The sequence below is a fragment of the Sesamum indicum genome, linkage group LG11, assembly GCF_026168435.1.
Source record: "Sesamum indicum cultivar Baizhima isolate 11 linkage group LG11, ASM2616843v1, whole genome shotgun sequence".
Taxonomy (NCBI): Eukaryota; Viridiplantae; Streptophyta; class Magnoliopsida; order Lamiales; family Pedaliaceae; genus Sesamum; species Sesamum indicum.
In genome coordinates, this window is record NC_142667.1 from 6,478,817 (window position 1) to 6,489,544 (window position 10,728).

At 31.3% G+C, this 10,728-nt stretch overlaps 1 long non-coding RNA gene across 1 annotated transcript; it reads right to left on the reverse strand.

Moving 5' to 3' along the window:
• Positions 1-4,840: 4,840 nt before the first annotated feature.
• On the reverse strand, positions 4,841-5,716 carry LOC148785050 (uncharacterized). Its single transcript, XR_016062925.1, has 2 exons — positions 5,661-5,716; positions 4,841-5,140 (listed from the first exon to the last, which is right to left on the reverse strand). It is a non-coding gene; the product is annotated as an uncharacterized LOC148785050 (long non-coding RNA).
• Positions 5,717-10,728: the final 5,012 nt, after the last annotated feature.

A 10,728-nucleotide genomic window follows, 5' to 3' on the forward strand; every position in this document is an offset into this window, starting at 1 on the left:
ACCTCAATGTTAATCTTGAAAAGGAGATGTATATTGACGTGATCCTTCAGCCCCTTCATCCCTCCTTCGACCTGTTTATCATGAATTCTAAATGGGCTTGAGAAGACTAGTCATGAGTTGATAAACATGTTGGACCAATACGAGGTAAAGATTGAAAAATCTACGTTGTCAGTATTGGATTAGGAGACTTCGACTTTACGAGCGAAAGACAAGGGTGGTGGACGCTAGAAGAGGAAGAAAGATGAGACAGAGTCCCGCTGCAAGCGCTTCGAGCGCTCCTGTTACCCCACTAGACAACGTCAGGAAATAAAAAAGTTAGTTCGACAGTCAAGAATTGCTAATGATGTTTGCATAAATTGTCAAAAGAAAGGGACATTGGAAGAGGGAGTGTCATAAACTCTTCACCACCCAAGCTGTTGCATTTATTGCTGAACAACATGATTACTAGTTCTACTCCGTTAGTATGGATACCTGCTTCATAAGCTCATTTCTACAAATAGTTTGCAGAAATGCAAAAGAGTAGAAGGCTAAGACAGATAGTTGCAAAGCTAGACAATGACATGGCCATTCTTGCAAAATCTATAGGGTTAAATGGACTTAGCTATTAGTGATCGTGTTAGGGTATAATATAATTGTGTAACCCAGGATGATCAAGTTTTCATTAGTCTATTTTTGGACAAGTTAGACTATAGATTTGATCAATAAAAGGTTTTTTTATTTGATGATGAGTTTTTTGAGTTATAAATTGTTATACTCCATGTCATAATCGGATTACGTACGCTTAAAATAAATATCTTCACGGATAATCAAGAACAAAACTTACAGAAAATGACATGCATATACTAGGTAATATTTCTTTAGTTAGGATAAGTAGGTTGGAAGATTCAAAGAGTCTAGCAGTAGACGAATTGAGTTTACTAGCTTATAAATCTTTTATGAGAAGGAAGAAAGTTGTGGAATACTTTGTAGGACAAAGTATGCTCGCCAATCGATCTGTTGCATTAGATCCAAACGGACATTTGTAGGTAACAAGTAGACAAGACCGGTGTAGTGTTCACAGGTGTAAGGATCTTTGGAAGGTTCGGGGAATTACACTTAAAGTGGAGAACCAACCCTTCGATTGGACCAAAGTGGTGTGTATTTATAGGGATTTTTTGAAGTTTCTTAATAAGAATGAAATTCTCACTCAGTGAAATTCTTCCTGGAAGAGACGATGTTGAACTGTCGCTGGTTAGAAAGAAACTGAACCTTGATTGGACATGGTTTGGTCGGTGTTCCATTGAATTACTTAGCCCATATGGATATATAGACTTTTGAAAATTATCGAGTTGCAAAAAAATGGCATCTTAAAGTGGTGATCCAGATATCATATTTGATATGGAATGACAAACTTGTATTCCACAAAAGTTCTTGAGTATGAGGGACGGTCCTGCATACGTCAAGGGACTAGTGGGAGGCAAACTAGACTTGGAGTCTGGTTTGTGCAGGTCTATTAAAGAATAATGCAAACATCATTTGCAATCAATATTTTCACAGACTATATTCCAATTCTCCGAAAAAGAAGATCAGAAAAATTAAATTTCCTAAAAGGTACGAGTTTTTGAGTCTGACCGGATAAGGAGAAAAGATGTAGAACATCGATCTAGATAATTGTGTTCCTAGTGTTTTAGGTGTTAAAACATATTTATCCTTTGGAATGCTAGAAGCATATTATGGAACACTAAAACACAAATATTATTCATGAAAAACTCTGCATAAAGGAGTTGGATTCTTGTTTAGAGATAAGTTATCCAAGACTTAGTCATAGTATACTGATGAGGAGCTTAGATGTTTTTCATCCCCTACGTCTCTATTGTAAACAACATGGGAATGTTGTTCGGTGCACTAAGCCTGATGTTGTATCTGCTTTAAGCATAATAACTATATCAGGTATGCACCAATGAGGCAGTAGACAATTGTTAAAGAACTATCTTTAATAGCTGAATAAGGATTAAAGAAGAGTTCTTGATGCACGTTAATGAAGAGTTGATTATGGAAGGCTATAGCAATAATAGCTTCCGACATATATAAAAGGCACATAGAGTCTGTTTCCTCCTCATCTTTACAATCTTAATGATCAAAATTATGATATGGAATGTCAGGGGTATTGGTAAAACTGAAAAGCAAAAAAGTCATTTTGAAATGCTTACAGACCATAGACCTCATATTTTAGTCTTGTTAAAGCCTTTTGTACAAATAAAGCAGCTTTTTTATTCGTAGGTTTGGCTTTCACTTCATGTTCTCTAACACTACTAGCAGAATCTGTATTATGTTTGGATTAATATTTTAGATGTTTCTGTTTTAGTATTTTGGAGATAGATGATAAGTTTGGATTAATATTTTGGATGTTTTTGTTTTAGTGTTTGGAGATAGATGATATGTTTAGATTTTTGAGTCATTGTCGAATCATGTCTTTGAATATATATATTTAGTAATATATATGTGTATGTATATAGTATTTTGTTTGTTAGTGAAATATAATATATATATTTATGTTAAGTAACTTTTTTTATTGAGGAATTTCTTTCTATATTGTAAATAATAATTATAATTTTAATGCTTAATTAAATACATTGTAGTTTGTCTCCAAAATGATTTTGTTAGGCTTTATCTTTGGAATGAAAAAATATAATATATAAAATTTTAGTAAAAAATTTAGAATTAAGTATGTACTATTGGTATATTATCCTCAAATTTCAAATTTCTCAAATATTTCAGTGAAATAAGGAAAATTATAAGTACAAAAGATTTAATTGGTCTAAGTTGAAAAAAATTGTAATCAAGAGTTAAATGCACTATATAACATGTTGAAAATACACTAATTAGAATTTTATATGTGAACTGATAAATTTTAATAGATAATTGAAGTAATAAAAATACGAATTAGGTATATAGTACTGATATATTATCAGTAGTGTACGCAACTGCTATAATATTTCCGTTAGGTAGAGAAAAGTTTTACATATTTTAACTATGTAGCATTGATATTAAGTATCTTTAATATCAATAATTTCATAAGTTAATAATTATTTTTTAGTAGTAATTATTAATTACATTTTACAAATATTATATATTAAATAATATATAATACATATAATACATATAATAAGAAAGAAGAAAAGAAAGAAAGAGAAGAAGGAGAGAGAACAAGGGACAAGATGTAAGAAGAGAGAGAAAAGAATAAAAAAAATATTTAAAATTAAAATTACAAAAGCAAACAAGGTGTAGTGTTTTGGCCCATTTCTAAGATGGGCCAAAACACAAAACCAAACATAGGGCTGGTGTTTTGCTCAATTTTGTTTTAATGTCCAGGTTATACTGTTAAAATCAACTCTTCTATTTTACCTGAAGATATATACTGCACCTTCATATATGCTAAACGTTATAGAACTCCCACAAGAATTATATGGGAAGACCTCAAAAGTTTCTCACTACTTGGATAGTTGGGGGGACTTCAACACCATATTGCACACTAATGAGAATCAAGGAGGTATTATCAACAGCCCAGGCCCCATAAAAGACTTCAATGATATGATATTTCATAGTGGTTTGATTGATCCTGAGTTTAAAGGATGAGCACTGTACCTAGACTAACAAAAAGAGTTTGGAGGAGAGCTTAATAGAGTCTTGTACTCCCAAGAATGGTCTGAGTTCTTTACCTCCACCAGAGTTAGACACCTTGCTAGAAGATTATCGTATCATCATCCCCTCCTCCAAAGCAGATGACAGTCATCCCTCTTCATTTAGATTCCAGAATTTGCGGATAAAGCACCATACTTTCATTGATATAGTCAAACAAACTTAATGCCTTCCTATTTGAAGTTGAAAAACAGTTTAACAGACTCCCTCAGAAGCCAACCTGATCACTCTCAATGTAGCACCCCCTTCACTACAAGGGTTATATCTACTCTAAACGTCATACTTATAGTAATCCCTGTGTTTATATATATAAATGCACATAATCATCTAATCAATTTGCATACGTAATTCCAACATATCATAGCAGGTATTATCAACCTACAACATTATATATACATATTAAACACCACAAGGTGATTCATCACAAGTAATCCGTACGCTTATATTCTCTCTGTACAAACAAAATGTGAGTTGTACTCTAACTGACTAAGAGGAAAAAACTGCATACTGGCCCGACCTGCCTGAGTATAGCGTGTAGACTTCGCCTTCAACAGGCAGACACCTCAAAGTCTACTCTTGAAATAAAATGTCAGCAGAGGGATGAGCCTACCACTCAGTAAGTAAATAACCAGCTCTATCTATATATGCAGCCCCAACAAGATAAATAGGCAACACGCATGGGATACAATCAATTTAATTCCAACATAATCAGCTTTATTACACCACATGACTATCTCATAATAAGACAACCAACCAAACTCCATTTTTCCTAGTTTGCTTACTAGAAGGTGATATTGTGTTTTTCTCATCAACTCATTCTCACCGTTTATAAATTCAAGTGAGTCCCCTTGACAGCCGGCTTATCAATCTCATGGCTCATTGATCTCATTTCGCATCATAGCTCTTTCAATTCGCATCATAGCACTTTTATTTCGCATCATAGCTCTTTTATATCGCAACATCGCTCTTTTCACATCACATCTTTTTCATATCGCTTCAAAGCTCTTTTCATTTTATTTCTTTCTCATATCGCATCAAAGCTCTTTTTATTTCATTTCTCCTTATAGGCTTTTCAACACATCAAGTGGTATTCACGCCACAATTATATTCAATTTTCACCATTCCCTCATTTCCACATATCACCATTCTTGTAAGCAACGAGTAACGTAAAACAATATATCAACATATTCTCATTTTCAAACATCCACAACACATCAAACAACAAACATAGTATTTCAACGTATTCTCTAATTCCACGTACACAATATCGTCAATCAAATCAAATCGTTCACCACACCTATATTTTCAGATAAATCAATATCAGCATGAACCGCAAAGTCATATAATAGTAATACCACAAATAAAGAGAACATATATAGATAATACTAATTATTTACATACCTCGACCTTACAACGCTTTTATCTATCCAATAGGTAGTGGTTCGGTCTTTTCACTTTACCCCTGTATCGTATAATGAGTTATACCACACACAATTAATATATCGAGAATATCGTAATTTCTTTTAAATATAATATTGACTATCATTTGTACAATTTCTAGTAATTCTTTAATATTCCATTTCTATCAAAATACAAATGTTCATTTTTCCTCTTTATTAACATACCATTTATTAAATATAATTTTCGAAATATTTCTATGAATTCTCTATCAATTTCTCGCTATTATATAATTTAATTAAACAATAATACATATAATTGCGTATTTGGTAAATAATTCCGATGGAATTGTATCAATTAGCTATAGCAATATTCAAATCTAATAAATTTAATAATCTAATTAACCAACGATATCATTTTTATATCCGATTTGATATTTAATTTGACACTATTTTAAATAGCCAAACTCGTAAAATATTCCGATTAAATAATACATCGCTTAGTATAAACAACATTTAATAAATGAACTAATTAAATAATATAATTATATAAATTAATAAAAATTGAAATTGCAATTCTCGTACCTCTAGTTTTTCTTCCGCGAGAGAAACCCTCAATTTCATGTGTGTGTGCGCCGTGCATGTGTGTGTATTATGTATGTGTGTGTGAGTAAAGAGAGGAGAGTGAGGCGGTGGGGGGGGATGGCCCACCTCCCACTCTCAATCTTCTCTCTCTTTTTATATGTATATATATATATTATTCATTAATATATATGTATACTAATATATATATATATTACTAATACATATATATAAATAATAATATTATTATTATTTATTTAATTAGACTTTTCTTAAAATACCCATTACGTCCCTCCTAAGTTTCTTGTTCTATCACTTCTAGTTACTTCTTGGGAGAGGAGAAAGTCCTGTGGATCACCATCTGCTCTTTTATGCATGTTATGTTGTGCAGTTGCTCTGCATTTGCCTTTGGTTCTGCTCCATTATGTCCGAGATGCTTTTATTGCTGCAGATCTCTTGTTGTGTTGATTCACTATGTTGCCTGTTTTGTTACTATGGTAACATGTTGATGAAACTTGTCTGCATTGATATTGTATTGTGTTATCTTGGTAACATTACTTTTGATTTCTTCAAGTTTTTTGTCCAAGGCATGCAAGGTCCTGGCCTACTTTTTGTTCTGCCTTTTTTGTGAATATATGTTGACAGGACCGGTGCTGGAGATTTTCTGTATGATATTGGTGAAGTGGTAGAAAATTTTTTACTTGCAAAATCCTTTAGCCCAACAACCTCATTTTATCTGGTATTTAGGAATTTCATTCACCGAAAGGGAGTAGTACTCCTCATTTTATGCTTTCTTTATAGGGTGTAAGGGATTAGTACTCATGGTTTATGCTTTCATCGTAATTTTTAATTGTAAAGGAGTAGTCCTCCTTACTTATTACTTTCCTAAGAATCATAGGCAGTTAGTATTCCCGATTATACTTTTTTATTTTTCATGATTTAATAAAAAAGGGATGGGGTCCCCCGAAAAAGCCCCCCTCCCCACCTCCGGGTTGTTTAATTGAAAAACTTGCTAGAAAAAATAGTTTGAAACTGCAAAAATTTGAACTATTTCAAAATTTATATATAACATAACCCAAAAATAGCTCTAAACCCTAACCTTTGTAAGCTAATTTTTTTAATTTAAATAATAACTACAGAACAAATGGAAAAAAATAAACTTGCTTGAAAAAAAGACCTGAAGCTGCTAAAACTTACACTATCTCAAAATTTCATGAAACTTGATCTAAAAGTAGTTCTAAACCCTAGCATTTGTTTGGTAACTTTCCAGTAAATGTAAATTTCATTAAGTAAAAGGAGTACAGACGTACAATTCAACACATTTCAAGGCTAGACATACCCCTCGACAGGCCAAAGGATCCACTATAAATTATAAAGTCCACATGAGCTAATAGAATAGGGTAAGTCAGCGCTAAGGATCCTCTGTCGCACGTCTTCTATAATGATAGCAGCAAGTCTTGATGCATCACATTCCTCTGTCAAACCGACGAAGGTTGCGTTTGCGCCAAATGTGGTAGACAGCCGAAGCCACAAAGGCACAGTAGGAAGCAGAGATGGAATCCTCGACCTTCCATTTCGTTGTTGCCCACAGAATATCCGTTGGCCAATCAGAGTTAGGCCAGTCAAATCTAAGGGTCTGCCGAATCACCCTTAAGCACTTTCAAAAATAGCTACAATGGAAAAATAAATGTGTATGTGTTTTTATTATGTCATCATCGCATAAGATATATGAACTACCCAGCTGAGAGAGCCAAGGTTTGTCCAAGGTAGAGAGTTCCTCCAGAATAGCCTACCAAAAGGACCAACGCATGCCTGGGAATTTGAAAGGGACCTAAGAGTAGTGAAGACCAGCCTACTTTCGACCCGTGAGGTCTCAGGATACTAAGAATGTAAGCAGTCGTAGGAGTATCGAGTGATCTCCAAGTCCTACAGTCCACTCAACTATAGATAGCGGGTAATACATGAAAGATTTCTAAGTAGTCAGTATCCGTAATATACGACCAATACCACTGTCGGTCCTCAATAACCACATTAAAAAAAGTTGGTAACTTTTCTAAGCTATATCAGAAGTGCCGAATGTATGAAAAAGAAATAAACTTGCTTAAAAAAATTGGCCTGAAACTACTAAAATTTAGACTATATCAAAATTCTACAAAAATTAACTCAAAAGTAGCCATAAACCCTAACTTTTGTAACATAAATTTTTTAAACTAAATAATAACTACACAATATACAAAAAGAAATAAACTTGCTAGAAAAAATAAGCCTGAAACTACTAAAATTTGGATTATCTCATACTTCCACGAACTTGAACCAAAAGTTTCCCCACACTAGCATTTATACGGTAAATTTTCTAAAGCAAATAATAACGACAAAACGTATAAAAAAGAAATAAACTTGCTTGAAAAAAAGCTTGAAACTGCTAAAATTTGGACTATCTCATAATTCCACATAACTTGATCCAAAAGTAGCCCTAAACCATAACATTTGAAAGTTGAATTTTTAAAGCTAAATAATAACTACATAACATATGGAAAGAAATAAACTCAAGCATAAAATTGCTAAAATTTGGACTATTTCATAATTCAAAAAAAGTTTATCCAAAAGTAGCCCTAAACCCTAGCATTTGTATGGTAATTGTTCTAAGCTAAATGATAGCTACAGAACGTATGAAAGAGAAATAAACTTGCCTGAAAACAAAGCCCTGAAACTGCCAAAATTTTGACTGTATTAGAATTCCATAAAACTTGACCCATAAATAGCCCTAAATCTTATCATATATATAGTAAGTTTTCTAGACTAAATAATAACTACAGAATGTACGAAAAATAAAAGACTTGAAACTGCTAAAATTTGGATTGTCTTAGAATTTTACGAAACTTGACCCTATAATAGCCCAATTCATTGAATTTGTATGGTGACTTTTCTAAACTAATAACTATAAAGCGTGTGAAAAAGAAGAGTTTATTGCTTGAAAAATAGGCTTGAAACTGCTAAAATTTGGATTGTCGCAAAATTCCATAAAACTTGATACAAAAATAACCCAAGACCCTTGCATTTGTACGAAAAAATTTCTAAGTTAAATAATAACTATAGAACATATGAAAAAGAAATTAACTTTATTGAAAAAAAGGCCTGAAACAACTAAAATTTGGACTATTTCAAAATTTCAGAAAACTTAACCTGAAAGTAGCCCTAAAGATGATGATAGTGATGAGTAGCACTTTGTTGGATCAAAAGTCCCTTCTGACCTTGCAGCAACAATTTTGGGTAAGTCTTGCATAATTCAAGCTACTTTTCCTAGGTTTACAAGCTTTCCGCCAAGAATTTGGAGTGTATGGAGTTGGTCTTTCTTTAGGACTATTTTGGACTCCATGATGATGCAGATTCTATCAAGGCTTGTTTGGATTCACACTGATTTATAAATTTTTTTTTATTAGCTTTGCTTTGGATTTGATATTTTGTAAAGGGAGTACTAAGTCCCAATTTTCTTGTTTACAAAATGTGTTGTGCTTCTTCAACTTATGCTTATATATTGAGATGAGAGGGGACCCCGAAAAAATCCCCTTATCCTACCCCGTAGCTTTTGGCCAAAAAAAAAGTAACCCTAAACTTAGTACTTATACCATAAATTTTCTAAACTAAATATTAATTGCAGAACGTATGTAAAAGAAACAAATTTACGTAGCTCACAGACATTAAGAAATTACCATCGAAAGATTCTTAATTTTATTATAAAATTCCCATTCGTATGCTTTTAATTTTAGTAAACCTTATGAGATTCTACTCCTCACATAGGGGCAAACTGAAAAGCATCCATGGGATCATGGGTTTAATTATTTAGTATTATTAAAAAATTAAAATATAATTAAATAATATATATAACAAAAACATATTAAGTCGTGAACATTGTTCACAACTTCAAGGAAAAAAAAGTTTTTAAAAATGTCCGAGCTCATCAAGGGTGAGATATATATGTTTTATCAATATTATACATATTATTATTATTATTATTATTATTATTATTATATATTGTACTTATTCAATTATCAATGTAAATTATATATTAATAATTATTTAATTATAAATTTGAATATTATATATTATTATTACTATCATAATTGCAATCCCACATTGACGTATTTAAAGGATTTCGGCATTGTTGGTATTCTTGCTTTTGACTCATTTTTTGATCTCACTTCTTATATAGTATAAATATTTAAATATATATATATATAAACGTAAATATGTCTGTGGGGGTTTATATTTTAAAGTACAAATGTAAAATTATGGGTTCGAATCCCACCAAATATGTAGGTATTTATCTCATTTTATACAAGTTATTGTAATTTAATTATCATTGTTATTTTGATATATTTGTTGAATTTATTTACTATTTTGTACACAAAACAAGTTATTATAATTTATTACCGCTATTTATATTGAAATCATAAATAATATTCGTATTTATTGTAATATTTATAATAATTAATTATAATTTTTTTAATTAATAAGTTTTTAACATTAATTATAATTAGAAAAATATTGAAATTTATACTTAAATAATGAAAATATATAATATTAATAATAATAATAATAATAACAACAACAACAACATATATTACTTAAAAAAACATCAAGGCTGTCACGGCTAACAACCTTGACAGCCTTGATGAGAGACAAAAGAAAAAGAAATTAAAATAATTTTGAGTCATGGATATTGTCCACGACTAAGGCATTTTTAAATAAAAAATAGAAGAAATTTTTCATGTCGTGGACACTTGATATATTTTTGTTATATATTATTTGTATTTTTTTATTTTTTATTAATTTAAAATAATTAAACTCAGGATCATGATGCTCCACTAGTCTCAAAAAAAAAAAAAAAAAAAAAAGCAAGTTTTCACATAGTGCCAAACACATCTAAGTACAACTCTGGATCTTATGTTTAATCTAAATTTAAATATTTTTATCCTATTATTTATATATTATATATACACATTTGTCTATACTATTATAAGAGTATGAGAATCATATAATATGTTATATTTCTTAATGAAGTTGGGATTAA